We start from the raw sequence: 13,692 nt of genomic DNA, 5'->3' as shown, positions 1-13,692 counted from the left end.
CACCATGGACAGATGCCCACCCGGCCCCTCCCTATTGTTTTGAGGTGCGTTCGGGAGTCCGCACCTTAGGGGGGGGGATTCTGTCACGCCCTGGTCGTAGTATTTTGTGTTTATCTTCATTTAATTGGTCAGGCCAGGGTGTGACAGGTTTTTGTATGTGGTGTGTATGTTTTGGGATTGTAGCTTAGTGGGGTGTTCTAGTTAAGTCTATGGCTGTCTGAAGTGGTTCTCAATCAGAGGCAGGTGTTTATCGTTGTCTCTGATTGGGAACCATATTTAGGCAGCCATATTCTTTGTGTGTTTCGTGGGTGATTGTCCTCAGTGTCCTTGTTCCTGTCTCTGTGTTAGTTTACACTAGTATAGGCTGTTTCGGTTTTCGTTACGTTCTTTGTTTTGTAGTGTTTATAATTGATTCGTGTTTTACGTTTGTTCATTAAACATGGATCGCAATCTACACGCTGCATTTTGGTCCGACTCTCCTTCACCACAAGAGAACCGTTACATCGCCAAAGTCAAGGATCGATGGGATAGTCAGTTTTACGAGGGTATGTTTGTCGGCATTAGTGAAGGAGGCTTTGTTGCGAAATAGGAAGCCAATTCTATATTTATTTTTGGATTGGAGATGCTTAATGTGAGTCTGGAAGGAGAGTTTACAGTCGAACCAGACACCTAGGTATTTGTAGTTGTCCGCATATTCTAGGTCAGAACCGTCCAGAGTAGTGATGCTAGTCAGGCGGGAGGCTGCGGGCAACAATCAGTTGAAGAGCATGCACTTAGTTTTACTAGCATTTAAAAGCAGTTGGAGGCTACGGGCGTTGAAGCTCGGTTGGAGGTTTGTTAACAATTGTGACCAAAGAAGGGCCAGATGTATACAGAATGGTGTCGTCTGCGTAGAGGTGGATCAGAGAATCACCAGCAGCAAGAGCGACATCATTGATATATACAGAGAAAAGAGTTGGCCCGATAATTGAACCCTGTGGCACCCCCATAGAGACTGCCAGAGGTCCGGACAACAGGCCCTCCGAATTGACACACTGAACTCTATCTGAGAAGTAGTTGGTGAACCAGGCGAGGCAGTAATTCGAGAAGCCAAGGCTATTAAGTCTGCTGATAAGAATGCGGTGATTGACAGAGTCAAAAGCCTTGGCCAGGTCGATGAAGACAGCTGCACAGTACTGTCTTTTATTGATTGCGGTTATGATATAATTTAATAATAATAATAATATATGCCATTTAGCAGACGCTTTTATCCAAAGCGACTTACAGTCATGTGTGCATACATTCTACGTATGGGTGGTCCCGGGAATCGAACCCACTACCCTGGCGTTACAAGCGCCATGCTCTACCAACTGAGCTACAGAAGGACCAAGGACCAAAATAAAATAAATTGTTCACAGGCAGAGGTGTGCCCCTTTGAGGACATTTCTGGCCAAACTTTGACCACAATTAAACCAACCTGCCAGATTATAATGAGTGTTATAAACCAGGTGATTTGAGCCCTGAATGTAGATTGGCTGAATGGCGTATTATTTCAGACCATATAATGGGTGTGGCAAACAATTACTATTTACTGGTCTAATTACAATGGTAACCAGTTTATAATAGCAATAAGGCACCTTTGGTGGGGGGTTGTGGTATATGGCCAATGTTCAGTGCATTCAGAAAGTATTCAGACCCCTTAACTTTTTCCACATTTTGTTACGTTACAGCCTTATTCTAAAATGTTTTCCATTTTTAAAATCCTCAGCAACACAAAGTACCTGCCCAATCAATTGAATTTAGTACCTTGAGTGTGGCTGAGGTGCACCCAGATTGTCTAGCCCAGCTGATTTGTAGGGATCCAGATTTTTGCAGTTCTTTCAGAACATCAGCTGTCAGGATTTGGGTGAAGGAGAAGCAGGGGACAGGGGGGGGGGGGTTGGGCAAGTTGCTGAAGGGGTTGGTGAGATGTTGGCCAGGGTAGGGGTAGCCAGGTGGAAAGCATGACCAGCCGTGGAAAAATGCTTCTGAAATGATCGATTATCGTAAATTTATCGGTGGTGACAGTGTTTCCTATCCTCAGTGCAGTGGACAGCTGGAAGGAGGTGCTCTTATTCTCTATGGAATTTACAGTGTCCCAAATCGTTTTGGAATAAGTGCTACAGAAAGCAAATTTCTGTTTGAAAAAGCTAGCCTTAGCTTTCCTAACTGACTGAGTATATTGGTTCCTGACTACCCTGCATATCGCGGGGGCTATTCGATGCTAATGCAGAATGCCATAGGATGTTTTTGTGCTGGTCAAGGGCAGTCAAGTCTGGGGTGAACCAAGGGCTATATCTGTTCTTAGTTCTATATTTTTTGAATAGGGCATGCTTATTTAAGATGGAGAGGTAAGCACTTTTGAAGAGCAATCAGGCATTCTCTACTGACGGGATGAGGTCAATATCCTTCCAGGATACCCGGGCCAGGTCGATTAGAAAGGCCTGCTCGCTGAAGTGTTTTAGGGAGCGTTTGACAGTGATGAGGGGTGGTAGTTTGACCGCGGACCCAGTACGCACGCAGGCAATGAGGCAGTGATCGCTGAGACCCTGGTTGAAGACAGCAGAGATGTATTTAGAGGGCAGGTTGGTCAGGATGATATCTAAGAGGGTGCCCATGGTTACGGATTTAGGGTTGTACCTGGTAGGTTCCTTGATGATTTGTGTGAGATTGAGGGCATCTAGCTTAGATTGTAGGACAGCCGGGGTGTTAAGCATGTCCCAGTTTAGGTCACCTAACAGTACGAACTCTGAAGATAGATTGGGGGCAATCAATTCACATATTGTGTCCAGGGCACAGCTGGGGGACGAAGGGGATCTATAACAAGTGGCAACGGTGAGAGACTTGTTTCTGGAAAGGTGGATTTTTAAAAGTAGAAAATCGAATTGTTTGGGTACAGACCTGGATAGTAAGACAGAACTATGCGGTCTATCTCTGCAGTAGATTACAATTCCGCCCCTTTGGCAGTTCTATCTTGTTGGAAAATGCTATAGTTAGGGATGGAAATTTCAGGTTCCTAAGCCAGGATTCAGACACGGCTAGGACATCCGGGTTGGCGGAGTGTGCTACAGCAGTGAATAAAACAAACTTAGGGAGGACACTTCTAATGTTAACATGTATGAAACCAATGCTTTTATGGATACAGAAGTCAACAAATGAGAGCGCCTGAGGAATGGGAGTGATGCTGGGGGCTGCAGGGCCTGGGTTAACCTCTACATCATCAGAGGAACAAAGAAGGAGTAGGATAATAGTACGGCTAAAAGAACTGGTTGTCTAGTGCGTTCGGAACAGAGAGTAAAAGGAGCAGGTTTCTGGGCGCAGAAGAGTAGATTCAAGGCATAATGTACAGACAAGGGTATGGTAGGATGTGAATACAGTGGAGGTAAGCCCCAGGCATTGAGTGATGATGAGAGGTTTTGTCTGTAGAGGAACCATTTAAGCCAGGTGTGGTCACTGCATGTGTGGGGGGTGGAACAAAAGGGCATATTGAGCAGGGCTGGAGGCTCTACAGTGAAATAAGACAAAAATGACGAACCAAAACAGCAATAGACATGGCATATTGACATTAGGGAGAGGCATGTGTAGCCGAGTGATCATAGGGTCCAGTGAGTAGCTAGGCGAGCACGGCGATTCAGACAGCAAGCAGGCCGGGCTAGCAGCAGGCTAGCAGATGGGCCTCAGGGGGATGTCGCAACGGGAGAGTCTGTTGAAACCCCCTCAGACGGGTACGTCGGCAGACCAGTCATGATGGATCGGCGGGGCTCCGTGTCGGCAACAAAGGGTCCAGGCCAATTGGCACAAGAGGTATTGAAGCCCAGGAATTATCTGATGGAATTATTCAGCTAGCCGGGAGAAGGGCCTAGCTCCAGGCTAGCTCCAGGCTAACTGGTGCTTGCTTCGGTGGACAGAAACGCCCTCGGACAGTTACGTCGGTAGACCAGTCGTGATGGATCGGCAGGGCTCCGTGTCGACAGAAAAGGATCCAGGCCAATTGGCAAAAGAGGTAATTGAACACAGGGGTTGCTTGATGGAATCTCTTCGGACAGGTCTGTATTGGGCTGTGGAGGTTGACTCTCCCTAAGGACAGCTCTGTGTGGATGAAGAGTATTGGGCTGTGGAGGTTGACTCTCCCTAAGGACAGGTCTGTGTGGATGAATAGTATTGGGCTGTGGAGGTTGACTCTCCCTAAGGACAGGTCTGTGTGGATGAAGAGTATTGGGCTGAGGAGGTTGACTCTCCCTAAGGACAGGTCTGTGTGGATGAATAGTATTGGGCTGTGGAGGTTGACTCTCCCTAAGGACAGGTCTGTGTGGATGAATAGTATCGGGCTGAGGAGGCTGACTCTCCCTAAGGACAGGTCTGTGTGGATGAATAGTATTGGGCTGAGGAGGCTGACTCTACGTAAGGACAGGTCTGTGTGGATGAATAGTATTGGGCTGAGGAGGCTGACTCTCCGTAAGGACAGGTCTGTGTGGATGAATAGTATTGGGCTGAGGAGGCTGACTCTCCCTAAGGACAGGTCTGTGTGGATGAATAGTATTGGGCTGAGGAGGCTGACTCTACGTAAGGACAGGTCTGTGTGGATGAATAGTATTGGGCTTAGGAGGCTGACTCTCCCTAAGGACAGGTCTGTGTGGATGAATAGTATTGGGCTGAGGAGGCTGACTACGTAAGGACAGGTCTGTGTGGATGAATAGTATTGGGCTGAGGAGGCTGACTCTCCCTAAGGACAGGTCTGTGTGGATGAATAGTATTGGGCTGAGGAGGCTGACTCTACGTAAGGACAAGTCTGTCTGGATGAATAGTATTGGGCTGAGGAGGCTGACTCTCCCTAAGGACAGGTATGTGTGGATGAATAGTATTGGGCTGTGGAGGTTGACTCTCCCTAAGGACAGGTCTGTGTGGATGAATAGTATTGGGCTGAGGAGGCTGACTCTACGTAAGGACAGGTCTGTGTGGATGAATAGTATTGGGCTGAGGAGGCTGACTCTACGTAAGGACAGTGTGTGACTGACTGTATGTGAGCAAATGTGTGTGGAGGGACAGAGAGAGTAAGGACTGTTGTACTCTCCAGGGGAAGAGAAAAACAGAGGAGTGAGTTGAAAGAATACATTGTCTTTGTGTTGAGGGAGAGGAAGAGAGATAGAGACTGAGAACGAGAGAGAGGAAGATAGAGAGAGATGGGGCCGGTGAAGAGGCCGGGTAGATTTTCTGCCTGACTCGGTTGCCAGGGGCTACCTGTGTAACTGTGTGTGTGTGTGTTCTCTCCGTGCAGATAAAAAATGCTGCGGCCAACGTTCTGAGGGAGACTTGGCTCATCTATAAACACACCAAACTACAGAAGAAGATTGACCACTCCAGAGTCCGCAAACACCAGAGGAAGTTCCTGCAGGCCATCCACCAGTGAGAGTACACACACATCACATCTCTGACCCGCAGCCCTCAATACACTTACATGTATTAACAACCCAAACATATTGTCTAGCCTAGGTCTCTGTGGTTAGTTCCAGGACAGGAAACACTGCATTGTGATTGGTTGACAGGGCATCATTATGAGAAACATCCTGATAGACGTGTTTAACTATTTCTAGCTAGCTCATCCATGATTAATGAAAAACTTAATTGATCATGCAAATAGTGGTTAACCTGTGTTAATTAGTCGTAGAGGTTGACTAGCTAGTCTGACACCTGTCTAGTCTGATGTGAAAATAGATTAGACAATGATGGGTTTATACCTGCTCTGGAAGCCAAATGGAACTCATGTCCAGTGAATGGTGCTAACTGAAGCTGTTGGACCAGTTGGCTTCTACTGTATGTACTTCCTGGTCTGGTCTATGCTGTCTAATTCTAGAATCTGATGCTATACACCTGCTGCTAACCTAGCTGGGCTAATAACTGTTACCTGGCTGTGACCTAGCAGTTTTCTGGCTTAACTCTTTTGTGGATGCATCATCGATGTGTGTGTGTGTCACAGTGTGTAAGTGTGTGACACAGTGTATGTGTGTGTTTCTTTGCAGACTGCGTAGTGTGAAGATGGAGCAGAGGAAACTGAGTGATCAGGCCAACACTCTGGTGGACCTCTCAAAGGTGACACACACACACACACACACACACACACACACACACACACACACACACACACACATCATACACACACGTAGAGCAATGTCAAATGCTGAAATCTGTAATCATACAAGATATTGTTTACCTCTGCCACTGACTGGTGTCTTAGTGTACATGGACACTTCCGGATACAGAAAGCACCTCCTCCAAACAGCTAGGCTGCCCATAACAGTTGAAATGGAGCAGTAGCTCGCTAGTTACTTTGCTTTAGTCTTACTGTACTCAGGCCTGCAATCTGAAGGCCATGTACTATTAGTCTATGTACGTGGCAGAGACTGCCAAATATCAGTGCTACTAACTTGCACTTATATCCAAAGCTGTCCAAGCATGATATGAGGGGCTGGTATTTAAGAAGCACACAAACACACACACACCCACACAAACATACAAACACACACACAAACACACCACATGCAATACCCTCTGACACACATAACTTTGCCCCCCAAATATATCTCAGCATTCCGCTGTTTCCATTCTGACCCATCTGTTTCTGTGGCTTTGCGTCTCCTAGCAACCGGAACAAGTGTTAAAAATGGAATGACAGAGAGAGAAAACGAGAGAAGAGAGGAGAGAGGGAGGGGCGGTATTTGTGTTAATGTGGGGGTGTGAATGCATGAGAGAAAGAAAAAGAGAAAAAAAGAGAAAGAAAGAGAGAGGGTGGTTCGGTGTGTAGGTGGTGTGTGTGTGTCTATGGATCAGTGCCTTCTGCCACAAATATTTTCAATCGGCCACTCTTTACCATGGTTACGATGCTCTGATGGCCAATGGAGGGATGTTCTATCTACCTGTGCTCTCTCTCTCTCTCCTTTCTTATCCAGCCTTAACTCTCTCTCTCTCCTTTCCTATTCAGCCCTTAACTCTGTCTCTCTCCTTTCTTATTCAGCCCTTAACTCTCTCTCTCTCCTTTCTTATTCAGCCCTTAACTCTCTCTCTCTCTCCTTTCTTATTCAGCCCTTAACTCTCTCTCTCTCCTTTCTTATTCAGCCCTTAACTCTCTCTCTCTGTCCTTTCTTATTCAGCCCTTAACTCTCTCTCTCTCCTTTCTTATTCAGCCCTTAACTCTCTCTCTCTCCTTTCTTATTCAGCCCTTAACTCTCTCTCTCTCCTTTCTTATTCAGCCCTTAACTCTCTCTCTCTCTGTCCTTTCTTATTCAGCCCTTAACTCTCTCTCTCTCCTTTCTTATTCAGCCTTGACTCTCTCTCTCTCTCTCTCTCTCCTTTCCTATTCAGCCCTTAACTCTCTCTCTCTCCTTTCTTATTCAGCCCTTGACTCTCTCTCTCTCCTTTCTTATTCAGCCCTTAACTCTCTCTCCTTTCTTATTCAGCCCTTAACTCTCTCTCTCTCTCCTTTCCTATTCAGCCCTTAACTCTCTCTCTCTCTCCGTTCTTATTCAGCCCTTAACTCTCTCTCTCTCCTTTCTTATTCAGCCCTTAACTCTCTCTCTCCTTTCTTATTCAGCCCTTAACTCTCTCTCTCTCCTTTCTTATTCAGCCCTTAACTCTCTCTCTCTCTCCTTTCCTATTCAGCCCTTAACTCTCTCTCTCCTTTCTTATTCAGCCCTTAACTCTCTCTCTCTCTCTCTCTCCTTTCTTATTCAGCCTTGACTCTCTCTCTCTCTCTCCTTTCCCATTCAGCCCTTAACTCTCTCTCTCTCCTTTCCTATTCAGCCCTGAACTCTCTCTCTCTCCTTTCTTATTCAGCCTTGACTCTCTCTCTCTCTCTCTCTCTCTCTCTCTCTCTCTCTCTCTCCTTTCCTATTCAGCCCTTGACTCTCTCTCTCTCCTTTCTTATTCAGCCCTTAACTCTCTCTCTCTCCTCTCTTATTCAGCCCTTAACTCTCTCTCGCTCCTTTCTTCTTCAGCCCTGAACTCTCTCTCTCTCCTTTCTTATTCAGCCCTTGACTCTCTCTCTCTCTCTCCTTTCTTATTCAGCCCTTGACTCTCTCTCTCTCTCTCCTTTCTTCTTCAGCCCTGAACTCTCTCTCTCTCCTTTCTTATTCAGCCCTTGACTCTCTCTCTCTCTCTCCTTTCTTATTCAGCCTTTACCAGATGATAACGCCCACACAGAGGGTTCCCTTCCTCACACTCACTCCTCTTCTCTTCTCTCTCTCTCGTTCTCCTTCCCTTTTTCATGGCTCTCTTACTCAATCCTCCATATCTCTCCAGTGATTGGGTTAATTCTAATTGAAGTCAGTCAATTCAGGAAGTAAACTGAAATTTAAAAATTCAAATCACTTCCTGAATTGAGTGACTTTAATTCAAATTGACCCCAACCCTGCTGATGTCATTGCTAAATGATCTTCCTCTCTTCGTGTGTGTGTGTGTGTGTGTGTGTGTGTGTGTGTGTGTGTGTGTGTGTGTGTGTGTGTGTGTGTGTGTGTGTGTGTGTGTGTGTGTGTGTGTGTGTGTGTGTGTGTGTGTGTGTGTGTGTGTGTGTGTGTGTGTGTGTGTGTGTGTGTGTGTGTGTGTGTGTGTGTTTACAGATGCAAAGTGTGATGTACGAGCTGATGTCGGAGCTGAACGATCGCAGTGAGGACCTGGAGCGGCAGATGCTGTCTCTGGAAACGCGGGTGGAACAGCTGACCACCGGCTTCAGTGCCCTGCCTGCCCACCTGTCTGCCACGCTGTCTGCCCAGCACACCACCTTGCTCCACCTGCTCCGAGAGAGGGACTACAGAGGAGGAGGATGGGGAGGTGCAGGTGGAGGAGGGATAGCCCTGGTCCCTGTTGCTCAGCTGGCCCCTGCCCATGCCCTGACCCCAAGCCCAACCCTGGCCCCAGAGCCACAGCAGCCCCCAGAAAGAACCATAGAGGGTAGCACTAGTCCCAATACTAGCACCTCCAGTTGTTGAAGAGAGGAGGAGGAGAGGATGGGAAGTGGAAAGAAGAGGTGAGGGTAGAGGAGGAGATAGAGAGCCAGTAGGAATACGGGATGAGGAGGTCAGTCCTAATACTAGCAACTTCAGATGCTGCAGAGGGGAGGGGGAGTGGGGGGGTAAGGGAGGGCAGCCAGAAGCCCAACACTAGCTCATCCAGCTGCTAAGGAAAGGGGTAGGGAGGAGGGGTGGGATAGCGGAGGAAAAAAGAGGAGTGGGGGAAATGGGAGCGGGCGAGGGAGGGTGAGGGAAAGGATCAGAGATAAGAGGCTGTGAGAGGGAGGGAGGGATGGGAGGTAGACAAGGTGAGGGATAGGAGAGCCAAGGAAGTGGAGGGAGGTTGGGAGAGAGAGAAGGAGATGGAAACGGAAAGGGGAGAAAGGGGGATGAAGGGGTAACAGATAACCAAGACTAATTACAGAGGTCTTTAATGGAATCCAATCTAATGACAGGAAAACGTCTTCCTCTCTTTTTCCATTCGTCCCTCTCTATCCCTCTTTCTCTTCATCTCTTTCTCTCCCTCCATCTCTCGCCCTCTTCCCTCCCATCCCTCCATCAGGAATTATTGACTATGACTTTTTGTCCTTTTGATCCATTTTCTATCTAACTGCTACTTGTGTGGTAACGAGCATCCCTTTAACGAACCATTTAATCAACGACCATAATACATACTAAACACCACACACACACACACGCACGCGCACACGCACACGCACACGCACGCACACGCACGCACGCACGCACGCACGCGCGCACACACACACACACACACACACACACACACACACACACACACACACACACACAGACACAGACACAGACACAGACACACACACACACACACACACACACACACACACACACACACACACACACACACACACACCATGGCAACATAAACACGCTACAACAAAATACACAGCAAACACACACACACACAAAATAGCACACAATGTCGCGCAGCATACTATTGTAGACTATAAAACACTATAGTACAGCCTATACTATAGCCTATTACTGCCAAGCAGACAATGCACTAAGTCCAACTGAAAAGAACATACTGCCAGGCATTTATTACTTGACGCAGAGCATAGACACGGTCCAAGGAAACACTACTGCCATATTTCCTTATGCACACGTTCCCAAAACTCTGTTTTAATGAATGTATGCTGTACATTTCAAACCACAAGCACACTGTTTGCACAGGGGCACAGATATGCCTAAACCCACACATACACGCTGAACCACATCCACATGGACACACACACACACAATCTACCAAAGTGCTCTCTCTCAAATGGACAACAAAAGAGAGGCAGAAGAGGATGTCACTGGGGAGATGGGAAGAGGAGTTTCAGATTTCCTGACAATGTTTTTCAAGGAACATTGGATTTGGACTAGTACTAGTGCTTTGTGGACGGCACTTTTCACTGTGCTCAATGGACTGCCATAGACAGGGAATGAAGGAATATTAACCAGACAAAGGATACAGGCCATGGCAAGAGAGAAACGGTTGCTTACAAAACTTAACCCTATAGAGGGGGAGACTATATATCTGAGAGAATAATTATTATGATGTGATGGAATAAGATTTCTATTTCTACGGAGACCCTTTTGAAAACTGTCTTATAGTGACATTCTGTGGCCGGAATAGTGAATTACACCCGCTTGGAATATTGTACTGTACAGTAAGTATACTGTTACTGAAATCTACATAGCTTTGTATTGCTCAGTCTTTTCTACCATTACGATTTAACGGTTATAGCTAATATCTACTATTATTATACTATAGTATTCTTCTCATTCGTCCTGACAATTATGATAAATGTATTAATAATCAACTTTAATAATAATAAATAATGGACAAGGGAGGTGCGTTTGAGGGTGAAATGATTTTGTAATTTTATTTTATCAGAGATAATTAATAAAGTATATATCTATATAACATCACTAAGTTATTGGGTGAATTTTGGCTTGTCTGTTCTTTCTTCTTTGGAATCATTACAGTTTACCTGCAGTATAAAAACTACTCTGCCTGTAGACACCTGTCCTGTTCCGAAGGTTGCTTGATCAAATCCCCACCTGTCGTTCTGCCCCTGAGCAAGGCAGTTAACCCACTGTTCCCTGGGCGCCGAAGACGTGGATGTCCATTAAGGCAGCCCTCCGCACCTCTCTGATTCAGAGGGGTTGGGTTAAATGAGGAAGACGTGGATGTCCATTAAGGCAGCCCTCCGCACCTCTCTGATTCAGAGGGGTTGGGTAAAATGAGGAAGACGTGGATGTCCATTAAGGCAGCCCCCGCACCTCTCTGATTCAGAGGGGTTGGGTTAAATGAGGAAGACGTGGATGTCCATTAAGGCAGCCCTCCGCACCTCTCTGATTCAGAGGGGTTGGGTTAAATGCGGAAGACACATTTCAGTTGTATACATTCAGTTGTACAACTGACTAGGTATCCTCCTGTCCTTTTCCTATGTTAGAATACCTGATTTTATGACCTACATGCTAAAATGTGTTTTCTTTCCCCAGTCCAATCTACACCTCACATTGTTGTTAAAATGGCCATCTGCACTTGTTACATACATTTGACATAAATGAATGATATACTCATTGATTCTTGAAGAATATAACTTAGAAATGCTTATGTTACAATAGTTATATTTGATTTGTTTTTAGTCTCATCCTTCAGCTCCACTCAACCCCTCCCATCTCATCTATCTCTTGAACACCATCCAGTCTCATCCTTCAGCTCCACTCAACCCCTCCCATCTCATCTATCTCTTGAACACCCTCCAGTCTCATCCTTCAGCTCCACTCAACCCCTCCCATCTCATCTATCTCTTGAACACCATCCAGTCTCATCCTTCAGCTCCACTCAACCCCTCCCATCTCATCTATCTCTTGAACACCATCCAGTCTCATCCTTCAGCTCCACTCAACCCCTCCCATCTCATCTATCTCTTGAACACCCTCCAGTCTCATCCTTCAGCTCCACTCAACCCCTCCCATCTCATCTATCTCTTGAACACCATCCAGTTTTGATTTCTATTTGCCATATATTTTTTTATACAGTATGTATAATCTGGAAGTAGAAGCCTAACTGTTGTTGTCCATTAGTTTACTCCAATTTATAAATTCCTCATGAGCTTAGTTCAACTGTCACCCCATCAGAACCCAAAATATAAACTTGTTTGACTAAAATGTTTGTAAACATTGTACATGTAAACAAACACTGTATAGCCTCAAAACATGGTTAAAACGATCGTGTTGATATTATGGATGATCACTGCTTGCATCCAAAGCTGTGTCTGTGAATTTGAGTGGTTCCATTTCTCCAGGCCCATCCCTCAGCTTTTTACCAAAACAGAGAGGCTTTGTTATTGTTTTAATCGCAGATTGGCACTTTAAAGAATCTAGTTGCAGCTGCATAAGGAGTGTTTGAAGACGTGTTATGGTGCCAAAATTCTATTTGTTCCTTGGAGATACAAAATGTATTGTATATCAAAGTTGAATAATTTAATGTTAGATAAAACAAATGTAGCCTGTATGTCCAAATAATTATTTTGGACCCGAAGAAGAGTATAGTTTTCTCCCTATTCTCCCTAATTTCATGGTATCCAATTGTTAGTAGTTATTATCTTGTCTCATCGCTTCAACTCCCGTACGGGCTCGGGAGAGATGAAGGTCGAAAGCCATGCGTCCTCCGAAACACAACCCAACCAAGCCGCACTGCTTCTTAACACAGCGCGCATCCAACCCGGAAGCCAGCCGCACCAATGTGTTGGAGGAAACCCCGTCCACCTGGCGAACTTGGTTAGCACGCACTGTTCCCGGCCCACCACAGGAGTCGCTGGTGCGCGATGAGACAAGGATATCACTACCGGCCAAACCCTCCCTAACCTGGACGACTGGGCGACACACAAGAAGAGTAGAGTTGGTTGTGGAATGTTCAAGACTGTAAACACATGACGTCCCTGTTCTGTCACTAACTCGTCATGAACGCGCTGCTTTGTTTTGGGCAGCTCAGATCAAAAATCAACAATGATAGTGACGCGTTGCTGTCTACCAACATTTTGCAATATTGTTTCGTTTAATGGCTTTTTAGTTGCTGTTTTTGTCTCATTAATTTGTTTATTTAGAAATGACAAGTCACTGACGAACATATATAGTTTTTTATTACTTGTTAGCTAGCAATGGCTATTGAAACCTCTAAGTTTAGCTAGTTAACGTTAGCTAGCAATGGCTATTGAAACCTCTAAGTTTAGCTAGTTAACGTTAGCTAGCAATGCTATTGAAACCTCTAAGTTTAGCTAGTTAACGTTAGCTAGCAATGGCTATTGAAACCTCTAAGTTTAGCTAGTTAACGTTAGCTAGCAATGGCTATTGAAACCTCTAAGTTTAGCCAGTTAACGTTAGCTAGCGTTAACAGTCCAACGTAAACAATGCGACGTTGCTTAAAAAATGAAACCGCTCTAACGTCAGTTTAAGTGTTTTGATCGTAATTGTTGAGGCCTCAAAATGTATTCACGATAATGGCCGTTTTAAACTCTGAAGTATTATGTAAATTATTGATTTTTAGTGTAACTATTATTGCTTTGAGTCAGTCGACAAGGCTGAATGTTCCCAAGTTACTTTTGCCCAGATCAAATCATAATCATGTCAACTTCACGTTGAC

The 13,692-nt window shown here is 45.6% G+C and overlaps 1 pseudogene; it reads left to right on the top strand.

Annotated features, from left to right (window-relative positions):
* The first annotated feature begins 5,230 nt into the window (after positions 1-5,230).
* Positions 5,231-9,126, top strand: LOC118378733 (small conductance calcium-activated potassium channel protein 3-like; annotated as a pseudogene).
* The last annotated feature ends 4,566 nt before the right edge of the window (positions 9,127-13,692 follow it).

The sequence above is a fragment of the Oncorhynchus keta genome, unplaced genomic scaffold (genome assembly GCF_023373465.1).
Source record: "Oncorhynchus keta strain PuntledgeMale-10-30-2019 unplaced genomic scaffold, Oket_V2 Un_scaffold_1315_pilon_pilon, whole genome shotgun sequence".
Lineage (NCBI taxonomy): Eukaryota > Metazoa > Chordata > Actinopteri > Salmoniformes > Salmonidae > Oncorhynchus > Oncorhynchus keta.
The sequence above is the reverse complement of the archived record's forward strand: the minus strand, read 5'-3'. Positions and strand labels throughout refer to the sequence as shown.